The sequence below is a fragment of the Agelaius tricolor genome, unplaced genomic scaffold (genome assembly GCF_023055355.1).
Source record: "Agelaius tricolor isolate 1412-34295 unplaced genomic scaffold, bAgeTri1.0.p SCAF_34, whole genome shotgun sequence".
NCBI classification, from domain to species: domain Eukaryota; kingdom Metazoa; phylum Chordata; class Aves; order Passeriformes; family Icteridae; genus Agelaius; species Agelaius tricolor.
This window is the reverse complement of record NW_027269294.1, coordinates 4,996,587-5,013,361: the sequence shown is the minus strand read 5'-3', so window position 1 is coordinate 5,013,361 and position 16,775 is coordinate 4,996,587. Positions and strand designations below refer to the sequence as shown.

The window sequence follows — 16,775 nt, the reverse complement described above, 5'->3', positions numbered from 1 at the left end:
TCTGCAGCACAGCCTGATATATTCCATATGCTGCAGGAGCAGTTTTTCTCTACATCCCTCTTTATCTAGGCAGCTTCGGATGGAGAAACATCGCAAACAAGGAAACAGAAGGCACAGGGAAAAGTCAGAAGCCCTCGTCTGGTTTCTGCCGGGGCTGAACACTGTTTGCTTTGGCTTCCAGACGTGGCAATTGAGCAACAGGAAATGTCAGCTCATTAGAGCCATCGCCCGGCATGGCACGATGATAGCAGCGCTCCCGCTGGCCGCGCTCCAGCCGGCGCGCTCCGCAGGGACACGGCTCGGTTTGATGGGAAGGGCTCCTTTCCCTCTCCGGGCAGGACAGTTTAGCGGGCTAGCTGGCTTGGCAGGCTGTTAACAGAATTAATTTGATTGCCTTGGCAGCGGTAGGAGGATGCATGAAGGAAACCTTCTGGCTCCGTTGCCAGTGTATAATACCAAATGATTATCATATACCATTGAACTGGTGCTGGATGAAGCGTGTGTGAGGGCTTGCAACAACTTTACCAAAAATAGTAAGTGCCATTTGAAGCTGGCAAAGCCGTGCTCGAGAGAAAACAAGCTTTCCAGTTACAGCCAGTCAGAACTTCACCCTGCAGGCCTGTTACTTGTCATGTTCCTGGGCTGTGTCATTTTTCATCCGCGCTCCGCCTGTGAAAGTACTGCTTTGTGTTATCCACCACTGAATTACATTAAAAGCCACAGCTGTCTGCTGTTGATGGAGGCTGTTTCCACTGGAGGATGGATACCTGCATTAATGACAGCTGGATTTGCTGTTGGACAACTTGTAGTCTTGGCACCCAGCTTGTTATTTTGCCTGAAAATGCACTGGGAAGGGTGTTGCACGTGGAGCTGTGCTTTTTACGTCTATAAACCTCTCGTATTTTTCTGGAATGAAAGAAAAAACCACTTGGCACATGATTCATTTGTATAAATACCTTTTCTTTAGGTACTTAATGCAATGCTAAGGGTGATGGAGAAGAAGCTGTAGGATTTAGCTGGCCCTTCAGAGGCAGGTCTCTCACTCCAAGTGACTAATGGTAAAACAGGCATTCTTCATCCAAAGGGCTGAAAGCATTTAAAAGCATTCAGGAGAAACCAGGTGCCTCTCCAAATTTAAAGCTGGAACTCAGTTTCCATGATGAGGCCGATATTGGCTCAGAATCCAAAATCAACACAAAATGGAATATCTATCTAGAAGCTGGCACAAGACTCGTGTCTGAGGAAGGGGTTTCCTGATAGATTTGGGATGGAGTGCTATGAAAAGTTCCTGATTTTGGACACTGAAATGGAGCCCATTGCTCCTTCCTCTCCCTTTCTCTTACTGTATGACACACACACAGCACTACTAGATTGTCTGTTGCAGGTGATGGCAAAAAAAAATAGGAGGGGGAGAAAGGGAGAGGAAAAATAAAAGTTTAAAGCATTAATATTTATTTTCTGAAGTTATCAATAAAAAATTAAAGCCCTGATCTCCTACAGAATCTGTTAACAGCTTTGTTAGAAGCGTAGCAAAGACAAAAGCCTGCAAGATAAATTTAAAAAAATTTTTGTTGCCTATGGAAAGCAATTTAACTGGAGTCAGAGACAAGTTTACAACAGACTTTAAAACTTCCTTACTGCTTATAGGCTGTTGACTGGGTTTTCTTTAACAATAATTCATTCCATGATTTCCTACCTTTTATGATCTCCACTGGGCCTGAACAGTTGCATTTATATTTCAGTGTTCACATTTTCTTCCTGCAGCATATGCACATGCAGGTACATAGCTCGACATGCACACAGGAGCATGGAAAGCTCAGAAATTCCTAATGGAAAATATCACCAAGCTAATATTTTAATGGCAATTTCTGCAGAGTTAATAGATTTTTCATACAGATAGAGCAGCTGTCCTGGACAACAGAGAAGACAGTTCTTTACCCAGGACCAGTTTATGACTCTGCAGCCCATAACAGGTGGCTTGTCTGAATGAGATCATACACCAGGGACATCCAAAAGTTTCCTGGTACCTCACACTCAATCCAAGTGATCTGCTTTTATAACTCATGATGTGTTTGAAGGAGCAGTGGTGTGACCAGCACTTTGCAGCACTGCTCACCTGCTCTTCCTTCTGCAGGGGTCAGTGGGAGGGGGAAAAAAATGGAAGATGAAAATATATGGATTTTGGTGGGGGCTGGCAGCCACTATCCAGCCTTGACGTCCACTGTGCCCCCAAATGAGCAGGGCAGAGTTCCCCATGGATGGAAAAGGAATGGGAAGGGAAATCTGATCTCTCCACCGGTGGTTTTTTGTGCGGGTTGCCAGTGGCTCTGAGAGAAAGGGACCATGACCTGATCAAACAGCTGTGGCCCTGAATGCCTGGGGAGGTGGGAAGAAAAGAGGGATAAGGCCTCTGGCAGCTGGAGCAAAACGGGAGGGAGGGGGCATGAAAGGGCTCTGGGCTGCTGCTGGCAGCTGCTCCGGGTGGCTGGGCACAGTTCAGACAGGGCACTGAAGCCTGTCACAGAGCTCAGCTCCCCTGGGAGCAGCTGGCATGGTCCTCATCCTGGTGGCTTTGGGCTGGACACCTTCAGGTGGCATGGCATGGCATGGCATGGCATAGGAGAGAAAAGGGCTGGGAGGAGACAGAATGTGCCCTGTGAGGAAGGTCAGCCAGAGGAGAGGAATGGGCAGCAAGCTCTGAAGAGAAAAAAACATCACAGAAAGGGATGCAGAAAGAATCAAACCTAAAAATGGTCTGGTTTTCCTGCAATTTAAGGAGGACACAGTGAAGGTAACTGTGCACCAACAGCTACAGTGAACAATGCCATTCCCATGATTCTGCTTAAAGAACTTAAGATCTCATTTAAAATATCTATCTATCTATCTATCTATCTATCTATCTATCTATCTATCTATCATCTATCTATCTGTCTATCCTGTTTATTAGGAAGCAACACTCTGGTTCCCAATGGAATTTCATAACCAGATGTTTTCTTCTGAATATCTTTGGTAGGTGGAACTTGAATCTCTTAGGATATGCCTTAAAAAAAGTAATGCCCAGAGCTCAGAGCATAACAAGCCTGGTAACCCAACAATGACAATATTAACCACGAGTTGGTCCTAAGATGGCTTGGAAACATCCAGTTTCAGAGCCTGCAACTGGCCTTGGTGATGCCTGCAGTTCCTTTGTGGTTTTGCATTCATATTTTCCCTGGTTTCTTGGTGCTGCTTTCTCACGCTCACATGAGCAGACTGAATAATTAATGACACAAAGGAAACAGTGACTGTGAGTGAAGCTCTCTCAGCAGCATAAAGGGGGGAAAAACTGAGTTGTAATCAAAGAAATTACAGTTAATGTAAAGAGGTGGAAATGTTCAGAAAAATACAAGTGGTTCATGACTGTCTTTTACATTCTTGTTTCGTCTCTTGGCTATGGTGTGGCTCTATGACTTTAAATTAAATTAGATGCTTCAGAGAAACACTTTAGTGAGGTGGGTGCAGTGCATGGAGTATCACTGGCTGTTAAGGCTTGTCTTCTACAACTTGGAATGGTATAGAATTTTATCTTCATTGACACATTAGGTCTGCCAGGAATTACTGGGTTTACTCATTATTGATGTTCAACATGTTGATTCAGCACGAAGCATTGATATCTTTCCCCATGTAGCAGGAAGTTAAATATCCATCAATGTGGAAAATAAGGATATTTCTTCTTCTTGAGACTGATGTGCATTAGGTTCCTTAGAAAGGAAAAAAAAAGTAGAAATCCAGTAGTTGCTGGGAAGAGCTATAGCCTGGTTTTCCACCAAAAAAAGGGTACTATACATGAATCTGTTTGGGTTTTTTTCCATCTCTGGTACCCATTAAGAGAATCTAATGATTTTGTGGAGGGCAGAACATGATCCTGGAGAAATATCATGGGAATAGTACCAGGTTTGTTGGAAAGTCCATATTCACTTGGAACTCACACCCTTTCACTCTTTGGTGTTCTTAGCAGGGACTTGATGTACTTGTAACCTGAGTTCTGCCCATTGTCAGTGTGAAAAGCAAACAGGGACACGTCGTTCCATGTATTTTCAAATATATTCCAAAGGCAAGCAGTCCTGCCAGGGAATTACACACTTTTCACTGTGGCCACAGCTGCCCTAAGGTGTGCCCTCGTGTTCAGCCTGGAGGAATCTTCTCAGGATGATTTTTTTTGGCATGTGATGGCAAAAAAAACTGTTAGAGTGCTTTATCAGAGGTTATGAGACTGTTTGGAAAATAGGACAACAGTGAGAGGTTTGAGGCAGCATGAACATACCCTTTCCAAGAGCATCCCTGAAACCACTGAAACCTCTCTGACACTAAACTGCAGTCTTTAATGGCCTGAGCAGAATAACAACAACAGCAATAATAATAACAATAATAATGATTCAAGGGAGCTGTAATAATAATAATAATAATAATTTTGCAGCTGATCTGTGTTTGTTTCCTTTTGTGGTGCTGGCTGGAGGCAGCACACAGCTGGTGGGCTGTGCATGGTGCAGGCTCTTTCCAGCCTGCACCATTATTTCCAAATCAGCAGCTTGCTCTTGACTTGCCCTAAACTCTGCCCTATTCAGAGGAACAATGCCTGCAGGGGAGAGAGATACTCCAAAATTGCTCTTAGTCCCTCTGTGATGATTTTCCCAGATCCTTTTTCATTACTTTTTTGTTTTTTTCTTTTGGTTTTTTAGGTCCACAAGTGTAGCAGAGAGATTTATGTGAGAGGCTTGATTAAAGCCCAGCTGCTCCATACAATCTGGATCCCAAAACATCAGGACACTTTTGGGTAAGTTCTGCTATCTTCAGTAGTGATGCAGCATCATTCTTCTTCCCAGGTGTTAAAAACCCACCAGCACTGAGAGCTTCTCACAGCACAGGAGTATTTAATGAGGAAGGAACATGTGCTTGCCAACAGAACCCTTTGCCACATGGAGGCTCTAAAAGTTCATTACAAAACACAGATACTGCTGGTGCCACAAAGGCACTGCCACAGACAGCATTTCATGTGGCTTTGCCATGTTTCACCCAAAGCAGGGCTAAAGTGAACATAGAAAATTAGCTTTTCCTTTCTGAGGTTATTTGGGGTGATTTTGGAAGTCTCTCTTAGGGCCTTTACCAGGCTTATGAGGACAAATCATTGAATTGTCTTCTGGGCTGCCCCACAATGAAGGGGCTGGCCCTATGGAGGCACCTCCTGGAGAGGGAAGAAAGGGGTTCCTTTTTTATTTTAGATGAACAGTTTTTCCAAAAAGAGAAATTTGCATTCCAGGGGTGATACTGTGCTTTTTCTAAGCTTAACTTCTCTGCCACTTGGGGCATGACAGCTATTGAATGACCCACCAGCAAAATCAAACACCAGCAAATCCATCATGGGGCTTCCTGGGAGCTGCCTCATGCAACCCTGGCTTCTGGAGCCCAAAATCACCCCTGGGGAGGAGAAGACATTCCCATCCACAGAAGATCATTCCTGGAGGCCATGGCACCCTCTGGCTGCCCCTGAGGGAGCTGGATTACCACTGACAGCCAATATTTTTATGTTTTGTTGACACTTTTTCAGCCACAGTATTTTAATGACAAATCTAAGCTGGTTTTATAAACAAAACTTTAAGTCAAGGCATTTTTTCCCCACTGAATTTTTTTAAAAAACAGGGAAAGGAATCTTTAAGCCCCATCTATTAAGGGTTTTCCCCACAGAGAGAAGATCACATTGCAAAGCATCCAAAGGAACATTGTATTTCAACAGATTATGTTGTGCTCACTGCCATTAGGAACTCTCTGGCAGCCCAGATGTCACAGAACATGTTACCAAATTTTGCGTTGCAGTGAAATTGTTGCATTTGTTGGGTTATCTGCTGAGGTGAATAATCTGAGAGCCTACAAAACTAGACTCTGCTCATAAGTCATCCTGTAACCTGAGGTGAGTTACCACCTCTTGCCTCCAACTCCCCAGATAAACTGAAGAAAAATCAAAGAAAATCAATATCCTTCCCCACCCTTCCCTTTTGCCAAATCCTTTCAAATATTCAGGCAAAAGGTGGTAGGCAAGTGAAAACCACCCTGCGTTGGGGAATATTTCCATTTCTAATTTGCAGAGGAAAGCAACACTTTTACCCCCTCACTTTGAAGAGGGGGAGAGAAGTGATGCTGCTCAAAGTAAAAAGAGATTAGTTTTATTTTGTTAATTGCAGTCCTTTTGAAAAAGGATCCTCAGCCTGCCGGTGAGGTGCTAATTAATGTGAGGATGTGGTGCACCGTATAATAAAGGCTGCTCTTGAGGAATGTGAGTGAAGTAGGGATTGTTCCCGAGGTGCTGATGTGTAAACAAGATTGCTGCAGAGGTGGGCCACAGGTAAGCTTGACTTTGCATTTTTTGCAAGCTGCTGCCTTGCTCTTTGTGTTCATTTGTAGATATTTTCCACAGTGGGAAAGTGAGGAAGAGAAAAATCATTCCCTAGTAACCACTACTGAATTGTCAGACACAGCACAGCTCCTGTCTTTAGGATAGGGAGATGCTCAGAGCAACAGAGCTAAAAAATCCCTATGTAATGAACAATCAGCATTTTAAAAGCCTAATTAAGATTCCCTAATTTTATTTGACACTCTGATTGTCTGACTGTTATAGTGGGTAACTTTGGCCCCACATTGACAAAAACCTTTTCAGTCTGTAGACACTCGTTGGCATTTTAGTTCTGCATCTTACATTTCTTCAGATTTCATCTTGGTAATTTTTGGTTTTCAGACAGAAACAATGGGAGAAGAAATTCAGGGAGAAGAATTGATTATCTCTCTGGTCCACAAGTATTTAAGATTTTCTTAAGCCTCTATTACAGAGGCTTCTGGCCTTCTTAAGTCTATTACAGAGACTTCTGGCTTTACATTTACGACTTCTGGAGGGGAACTTTGCTGCCATATATCGATAGTATTGGTGATAACATTGATAAGAGGGTGGCAACTGTGACCTACCCCCTCAATGACTCTCTTCTGCAGCCAGTTTTGACTTACAATTGAATGGGAAAACATGCCAGTGACATACTGAAGAAATCCTGGAAGAAAATGCATCCCATGTTCCCAAACTGAGCAATGTTTGATCTGACTGTTACTGTCTGAAGTACAATACTCCCAGATGGACTGGAGAGGGTGAATCTGAGTAGGCAAACAGCAGTGGCTTGCTTGCAGACAAGTTCAGCCATATTCTCCTGGGGAATTCAGTGCTCAGGAAAGATTTTCTCTGCCTTTTCTTTTGCATTATACAAGAGGACAAGCCCAGGGCATGTCCAGTTTGTGGATCCAGTGGAGGATCCTGCTCTTCAGCAGGTGAGTTTTGTTCAGATGCTGGAGAGGGAGTCCTCCAGCTGTGAGGAGGTTGCAATCCCAAGTTACCTGAGAAGTACTGAGTATTCCATGAACCCTTCCCTTCACTAACCCCCCACCAGATGTGTCCACTTCTTTAGAAGACAAATCTGACTATGAGCAGTGAAGGAGGAATATCCTCTCTGCTAGAAGAAAAATAGGGAAAAGATAGACTGGAATAGCTGGGATTGCTTACACTCATTACTCAGAGCCAGAGGAAGGAGCTGAGGGTCAGAGGAAGGACAATAGGTCCAATCCAGGGTGTGTGGAGGCAACTTTTGGTTGTCAGCTGGCCAAGGTTAGTGTCACCGTGCTGTCAGCAGTCCTCTTGCAGTCCATTGGGAAGCGTCCAGCGGAGCACAGCTGGGTGAGGAACATTCCAGGCCCTCAGCAAACAGCAGTGCTCCCACAGCTGGGGTCACTGGGAGAGGCAGGGCAGCTTCCATGCAGGTGTGTTACAGTCCCCAGCTGTTGTGGGGACACCCCCTGGGGAACATCCGGCTGGGAATACAGAGCTGGAGCTGACCAGGCTGATGCCATTCAGGGCTTTCTTACCTAAAGTGCAAGGTGGTCAGAGGTTTTTCCAGCAGAGAGGAGATGCTTTTCCAGTGTGATATACCAGCAGATGAGGGAAAAAGGGAGAGGATTGACCAAGCCTCTTGAGAGAAGAATATTTCACCTGAAAAATGTATCATTGCATTGTGACTAAAATGTTTTCTCAGAGAAAATATTGTGGTTTCTTCTTTGGGAGAAGGAAAAGGAAGAATATAATTTTGACATATTGAGGTCCTTCTGGAGTGGATTGTGTCTTCTGGAGGTTGCTTTTTTCATTTCTAGAAATATTTCTGAATTCTTGTGCCATTGCATTTTCAAATCCATGATCCAAAGGGAGAATAACTGGGAATATCTACACATATGTTAAAAAAACTCCACAAAACATGTTAGATAGCAATTCTATTTACTGATTTCTCTTTATCTCTCTATATAAATTTTCTATAACCCTGCTGGCTATAAGTTTCATAAGGTAATAATTTTTTCAACTGCACTGTTTATATGGTGTGGAGATACGCTTTTTTGGCAGTCCCAATATTCCAGGCTTGTCATACATTTCATGTGGAAAAGCAGAACTTTCCCAGATGTGGAATAGCAGAATTTAGTGATTTTATTTTAATATTTACCTTGATAGGGCCAAAGCAAAATCTTATTGATTGTAAACCACTGGGGAACCATTTGATCAGCATTGAGCAGAGTACAGAACTACTGGGGTTTTTTCCCAGTCTTCAAAGAATCATTAGCTATTTTAGAAAATTAATGAAAGTCTTTAAAAGAGACCTTGGGTAAGAGCTCCTTTTGTTTCCAAAGTTTTTCTCCACTTCCCACACGCATTCAGCCCACTTCTGGATATATATTTAAGGCAGAGAGAGCTCCAGGCTGTTTGTACAATGAAATTGGCAGGAGGCAATCTTTCATTCACTCACACAATTGTGCCCTTAGAATATAAGCTATGAACACAACTAATATGATAATTAAATGATTTGAAAAGATACCAAATAAAATAAACAGTTCCACATCAGCTCAGTAATAAGAATAATCTTACTTTCAGAAAGTGCATTTTATCTTGAAGGCTCCCAGAGCTGCCAGTACTTTGCACATGTCCAGCCACAGATCAGAGCCTGGTGAGAGGCACTGCTCCCCATGGGGAGCACAGCCAGCATGCCCCGCACTGAAACCTGCTCAGGAAGGGGAGCTGAAAGCCAGATTTGGAGTAGAAAGTGCATGACTATGGTTATACATGGAAAAGATTGCCAGAGAAGCTGTAAATGAAAGATTTTGTGAGAGAACTCTGTTGTGATCAACCAACACAACATGCACACGTGGCCTCTCCAGTGGCTCGGGCTGTAACAGCCCAGGATTTCTGAGAAGCAGCAAAGCAGCACTGATAGTCAGAGAACCATGGATTGGGTTGGGTTGGAAAGGAACTTGGAAAGATCATGTCATTCCACCTCCCTGCCATGGGCAGGGACACCTTCTCCTAGACCAGGTTGATCAAAGCCTCATCCAAATGCGTTTTGAACACTTCCAGGGATGGCACATCCACACCTTCTGTGGGAAACTTGTGCCAGCGCCTCACCACCCTCACAGGGAAGCATTCCAGAAACTTCCCAGAGCCAGCTCTGGTAAACAGCACCACACTATTCCTGCTCCCTCTGCTGGGGTTTTTCTGGATCTCCCGGACACCAGATACAGACACAAAGCCACATTTCCACTGATGAGGGTTTTTTTAAAGGAACTCTGGTGGAGAAGAAATCATTTCTGCCTGTTGCATCCACAGCAGTGCGGGTGAAGATGAGCACAGCAGCGTAACTGAGAGTCTCCTCATTACCCTGCTGTAACTGTATCTCAGAGGGAGACAATAGCCCCAGGCTTAGATTTTCTAAAAATTTATCTGTATCAAAAGGGATCTTGTACAGGCAGAAAGCAGCAAGTTGATTTTTTCCAAGAGCAGCTTTGCCATTTTAAGCAGTTGTTGGCTTAATAAGTGAAATAGCTCAGGGCTGTGTGCATGCCACAATGATTGCATTCTGTAAGAAAAGACTGTGCCTGTGGGTCTCCAAGGTTCAGAGCCAAGACTAGTCATACTTGTGGTCTTTAAGTCACAACCCCAAGCTATTCTCACCAGCGTAGATAAGGGATAGCTGATCATAAGAATAACACCGATTCCAAAATAACTAACCACAGCAAAATGAAAATGACCTAGTGGAGCAATACAAAGGGCGTGTGATTGACAAGATAGCTGCTCTTTGAAATGTACTGCAGGCAGTAAATAGCATCTTATGCCCATAAGGTATTTTCTATCTTAAAGCCAAGAATAATGATCTGGCATCTGTCCTTCCTGAGTGAGGATTCAGTTCTCAAGGCTGCGGCAGCTCCCTCCCAAAAGCCTCTGGAAATGATAGCAGGGGTGTGCTCATGGCTTGTAATTATACCATGGGGTGCTTCTCTTTCTTTCCAAAAGGGCTTCTCTCTTATAGAAGCAGCTGTGCAGGGTGGAGGGGAGTTTTGCTTCTTACACTTGTGCTGAGATGGATTTAACTCCCATTTGCATATCCTTGGAGTGGGCAGCCAGGCAAGGAAATGCAAGGGCCGATTCCTAGTTTATCTTTGCCCTCACCAAAATCCAAGTGGCATTTCTGCTCATTTCTACCAAAGCAGCTGCAGGGCTCTGCTATCACTGCCTTGTAATCGCTGTAATATTTCCATTTCCCCCGTTTGTGGCATGGTGCAAATATAACCACGTAGGGCTGTGAAATGTGACATTCCATGGACCTGATGCCAGGAGGGAAGAGTTCCCAAGGTCTGCAGCAGCAAGATTTGCCCATGGCACTTTGGCAGCCCATCCCAGCACCTGAGCTGCACGACCATTCTCACCTCACAGGTGAGAATTCCTTTGTCACAGGAGCAACAGGAATCAAAAAATGTGAATTAGCCAACAGATATTTGCCTCTTTTCTTTCTTTCTTCCCCCCTCCCTTCCCCAGTATAGACTGGAATGCAATCTGGTGAACAGAAAGCTCTTGGAACATGTCAGATGGCTTTGAGGAAAGCAAAATGCTCCTTCTTTCAAGAATGGTATATTTTCTGATGTTGTCATGGAGCTTTTTGTTGGTTTGTTTCGTTTTGTTTTTTAAGTGAAAAGGAGAATTGTAACTTCCTTTACACCAGTGCATTAGCATAATACATTCCTGCCTTCAGGTACTGTATGTCATTGTTGTGAGTACATTTTGACATCTCTCACACTTCCAGCACTCCAAAGATCCATGACAGAGCTGAATGAAAACTTTTTTTTTTTTTGGACTTGGCAGGAGCAGTAAGAACACATAAAACCTGCCAGCTGTCAAGGATGTAAATGGTGATTTTGTTTCACTTTTTTAATGAATTAAAGCAGGATTGAAATCTGTCCAAAGACAGCATGTTGGGCCTTGCAAGGAAAGAAAAAAATGAAAGGGAGTGATTTTTTTTTCTCTTTTGGCAGTTATGCTCACACAGTGTTTATTCTTGGTAGCACAGTATAGGACAGAGCTACTCTCCTGGAAGAGCTTTGTCTGTGGCAGGAACTGGTTTCAAGAGAGAAAGCATTTGAAGGATTGAAAAAAAATCTTAGTTGTGCCTTATTTCAATGCAGGCACCTAAAAACTACTGCACTCACCACTGCTTTGGAGAAGGCTAGCAGCAAAGCAGTGGCAGAAGTCATTTTGTGTGCCATTTACAGGATGAAGCCAAACAAAAATCTGATGGATTTTTCTTATAGATCATGTTTTTGATGCCACTTTTTGGGGTGGGGACAGATGTGTCTTTCATCTGTCAGGCTGGCATCATGTACTTCTGAGGAGACTGTGATGACACCCTCTGGTCTCTCCTTTTTCCTCTTCAGGGGTGAAAATATGGTAAAGAATTTTCCAGGTGCTTTGCTTTTTATGCCCTGATTTCTGCTTCTCAGGTGATCTCCCATTCCAGAGCCAGCCAATTTCAAGCTGTGAAGGGGTTATCAGTTATGAAGGCTATCTCAGCGCCTCAAAAATTGAACTGCAGATGTTTTAAACATCTGGCAATGTCCCTCAGCACTGGCAGAGGGAAATGAAGCCTGTTCTTTAGGAAAATGGAGTGCCTGACATCAGAACAAGCTCGTATTGACTGATGTTCCTGGACCAAGGAGCACCCTGGAAGCACAGCTCAGCTCTGGATTTGGGGCAAGCCAGGCACAATCTCCAGCAGCGTGGGCTGAGCTGGTCCTGTGTACAGCATGGAGGAGGTTCCATGTGCCTGGCAGGAGGTGCATGGAGCCCATTAGGTCTTGCAGGGTTTTACAAACAGGATTCAACTTGGCCTTTGTGAACACACCTATTAATCCAGTGTGGCTTCTCAGGCAAGCCAGGCTCAGGCTGTACTTCAGATTTAGACAAAATAGAAAGGAAGAAATTGGTTCAGAAAAAACAAAAAAGAGTACTAGCTTCTTCCAAAAAAACTCAAAGTGGACCCAAATTTCTGAAGAAAGTGTAGAACTCCCTTTTCCTCCCCTCTCTTCTCTCCCAGCCTCCTAAACCTCTGGCACCTACCCACTTCAGCTGGAACAGAATGACTCTTCTCCAGTTTCCAGCCTCTCCTCAAGTAGGAAGTATAGAAAATCTCACAGGAAAGCCTTTCCTTATGAGCTTTCCAGGCAGATTTTTCTGAATAAAGAGAGTCTTACACATATCAGCTATTTATTAAGTCTTCCATCCCCAGCTTGAATAGCAGTCTTGAGACACAGCATGTGATTACAGGATGACAATCTGCTAAACCCTACAACCTCTTCAGTAAACTTTGTAGGATTGTAGGAAATATAGTGACAGCTTGGACTCTTCTCTTTTTTCAAGAGAAATCTTCATTTACAGCAGCATGCCAGGTAATTCCAGCGCTTAGAGTGGAAAAGGGTAACCTGATGAAATGGGGCAGCTCAGCAATAAACATTAAATTGCAATATTTTCCTCACTTTGGGGCAGTTGTGCATGTTCTGCAAAGACACAGAGCAGGCTCCCCCACCTCAGGATCCTGCTGTTACTCAGCATCTTCCACTGTCTCTGAAATGGGGAAAGCCTGCTCAAAGAAATTTCCAACTTCCTCCTCCTTGCTGGAAATGAAAGCACGGGAGATGAAAGGGAAGGAATCCCTGCTGCCTTTCCAGGTCGTGCTTTTCTCCCCCTCATTAGGGTCTGGGCTACCTTGCTCACACTATGAGACCTCCCCTAGCAGGGGTGAGACTCATCTACCTCCACCAGTTGGGTCCACAGCATGTACAGCCATTGATAAAGGGATGAACAAAGCAACTTAACCACTTAAATCTGGGTGGACACGGGGGGAAAGACAGGAATGGCTGAGGGGGGAGAGGAGCCCCCCAGGTCACAGCACATTTCATGCCACCAACACACAACCCTGAGGTAAATCTTGTGCAGGAGAGAAGTCAACAGTGATTATTTACTTGCTGAAGTGGTAATTTGTGCTGTATTATGAAAAGTTTTAGGTTTCCTGATGTATGGGAGGCAAAAAGCCCCCAAATTAGGATGCTTGGGTTGGCACCTTCAATGGAGGGAAGGTGCCTGGTGTTTAGCCTCACTTTCTTTGATGGAGCCGCAGCGCTTAACCGTGCTTAATCCTTTTTAATGAACATTTTGCTGATGCAAATCAGCCCACAGATGTCTATTTAAAGGAAAACTCTGAAAAATCTGTTGGGAGACTGTCTCTGTAAGATAGACTCGGCCAAACTAAAGAGTGCCTCACAAAGGTGAGTGAAAAATAACTGCAAGTTAAAAACACACTTCAGGGAAGATGGTTCAGAGGAGAATGTTTTTCAAAGTGGTGAATTTCTCATTTCATAGTTATGAAAAGAAAAATAATCCAATTCTACTCTTGTCTCCAGAAATAGTTCAGAACAGAGAAATAGAAGCACTGTTTTCAAACAGGACTTTCCTGTCCTTTAAAACTACTTTCTTTCCAAAGGCAGGAAAGAGCACAAAGTAACAGTGGCTGTTTTGCCAGTTGGAAAGCATTTAGAAAGTGTGAGAATGTGAAGGGGGGAGAAAAATCACATCCTTAAGCTTTGTCACTGTTCCTCAGCTGGAAAAATATTGGAAAGCAGAAAAATGTTTCTTTTTTCATACATCCTTAATTCGGGGAATGGTTCCATAGGAAAGCCATTGTCTCCCAGGAAAGATATTCCACTGAGAAAAATCAAGAATTTTCCAGCACTCTCTAACCACATGCCTTGTTTTCATTTCTGCCCACTGACTGATAAACAGGGCATTTTTCAGGCTGACTATTCTACTCCTCCAATGTGTTATTACAAAGCATGTGGCCAGGTAGATCCTTCTGAGCATTATAATTTTCCATTTTTTTTCTCTTAGTGGATTTTTAAAAAGAGCTCTAAATATACACTCACATATGAACAGGAGGTGAACATTTCTTTCTGAGAACCCTGCTCATTTAGGAAACATTTCAAACATTTTCAAGAGCAGGATAATGAGGAGCACATACGAATTTACAGCTTGAGTCATTACTCAGTGACTTTTCAAGTTCAATTTGCCATCACTAATTATTCTTATTTTACTGCTTTTAATACTTTGAACAGTTTTTGGAGGGCTTAATCAATCAAAAGTGTCACATTGCATAAAAATTTGACTTCCTTGAACTGGTGACCTTCTGCCCACATCATCCAGCTTTGCCTGATCACCCTTCCCACCCTCACTGGTAGTTATTTTAATCACACAACATTTGGGGTAGTCAGGACAGTGAGCGATCCAAATGCACCCTTTTGCCCAAGCCATCATTTGCAAATCATTGCACAAGGTGCATGCTTTCCCCCTTATTCTACCAGAGGCCATTGCTTAAAAGATCCAGTTCCTGTAAAAACAATCCCAGGTCAGCACTCAGAGAGTGATGGAAGGGCCCATTTCAGTCGTGTGGTTTTTGGCACGGAACCACGGCGAGTGCATAATCTGTATAAATGTTAGCTTTCTAAACAAACAGAACCTCTGCTTGCACAAAGGCACACAATGAGGTTGAAACTTGTTTCTTTCATTAAGCAACCTTTCAAAACCAGGGCTTGTTTTGTTCTAGACACCCGTCAATCCTGACAGATCCCAATAAACAAACAGCAGCAATGGCAACAGAGCCAACTGAGCTGCCCTGAACACTTTGCTTTCTTTCCTCATATGGAAGTATTTTGTCCATCATCCAAACACAGAGATGTTGGAGTGGAAATGGGAAAGTTTTTGGGGCTTTTACCATGCTGTGGTGGATGTCAGTGGAGGGATGCCACCAAGCAATCCCATGGGCAAGGCTTGAATTCCATCCATGACCCTTGGGGGATGTGGGTGATGTGAACTTCCCGCTCTGGATCTGTGAGGGTTATATGGGAAAAGTCAGCTGCTGGCAGTAGTCATCCCTCAATACCCTGTCCAGACCTGACCCATTTCCAAGCTGCAATACTCTAAGCAAAAATTCCTTTGCTTGGTGTTGCTATTGCAATTTCACCATGGTGTCACTGATGTATACAAGAATTTGGGTTTTTTTTCAGTCTAAAAAGGGACAGCAGGAGTGATCTGTTTATGAGCTTAAAATAGCCTGGAAAGTACAGAGGAAAAAATAATTTGATCCATCTCAAGCAATAAAATATGTTAAAAAAAATATTTTAGTGCACTGTAGTATTTTTGAAAGTGATGGAAAAGTAGTGTTTTGTGTTCATTGTGCTAAAAATGCCTTAAAAATCCATCATTTCCCAGCCATCTATTTAGGAGGGCAAAGCTCTGCAGATGAAAAGACACAGAGGCAAACAGCAGTTGCCCATGTTAAAATGCTGTTTGTCTGTGGGCTCTGTTCCTCCTCCTCCCACTGTCTTCTGGATGCTCATAGGTGCCCTTGCACCAGGCAGGCCTACATTTATTGGACAAAATTTTACATTTTATTTTCTAAAATCTAAATCAGCATTAATTATATCCTTTCACTGGACAATATGTAACATGCTACCTTTCTGGGAAAACCAGAACATGGAAAATAAGCACATGTTTTATCCGAGAATGCACAGCTCACATGACAGATAATGCAGGGATTACAGAAGATGTGATTTCTGTGCACTGACAATACAGACATGCTGTTTCTGGAAGAGGAGGAATTTTGGGTTTAATGTAGGTGGGGTTTAAGTCACTCAGCAGCTTGTCTGAGGCAAAAGTACAATACATGGCTTTTACTTATAAGAAAGAAGGCACTAAGATGATTTACTGCTTGTCACATGACACTAAAACAACACATGGTTACACAGGTCATTTTAAAATGAGTTTTTTCTTTGACTGCTCTGCACACTGGTGGAGTGCAGTGTATATTCAGGAGTGTATATTCATTTTATTCTCAGTGAGTAAAGGCATCAGATTAAAAAATTAAAAAAAAAAAATTTAAGACTCCCAAAAACCTGAACACAAACCAAACCAAAATTAACCCACCTAGCTCACTCAAAAACCCTTGCAAATAGCTACAGCAAATTTCCCAGCACTTCAGCATGATTGACATGTGGGAGTCATGTTCTGGCACAAATATATCCTGATGAAGTTATCCCTTCAGTGGTCACAGAAGGTCATCCTTTATGTCTTTGCTCCTTTGTCAATAAGGTCTTAGGTAGTTCCCCTCCCATTTTCATGTCTACACATGATTTCCTAGTTTATTAACAATTTGGTGGCTTCCATTGTGTGGTGGCTTTTTTTTGTTGTTGACTGCCACCTCAGCTTTGCCAAAGTGTCTCTTGATTTGCAACTGTGAAAGGAGCTCTGGGGCTGGGGCAGTGTGACCCATCACCTCTCCTTATCACCCCCAAGA

At 43.3% G+C, this 16,775-nt stretch overlaps 1 long non-coding RNA gene across 1 annotated transcript in view; it reads right to left on the bottom strand.

The window, feature by feature from the left end:
* Positions 1 to 520: 520 nt before the first annotated feature.
* Positions 521 to 16,775, bottom strand: part of LOC139602466 (uncharacterized) — a 71,913-nt gene continuing 55,658 nt past the window's right edge. Inside the window, exon 8 of the long non-coding RNA XR_011683227.1 lies at positions 521 to 906. This is a non-coding gene — a long non-coding RNA (uncharacterized lncRNA). The remainder of the gene's footprint in view (positions 907 to 16,775) is intronic.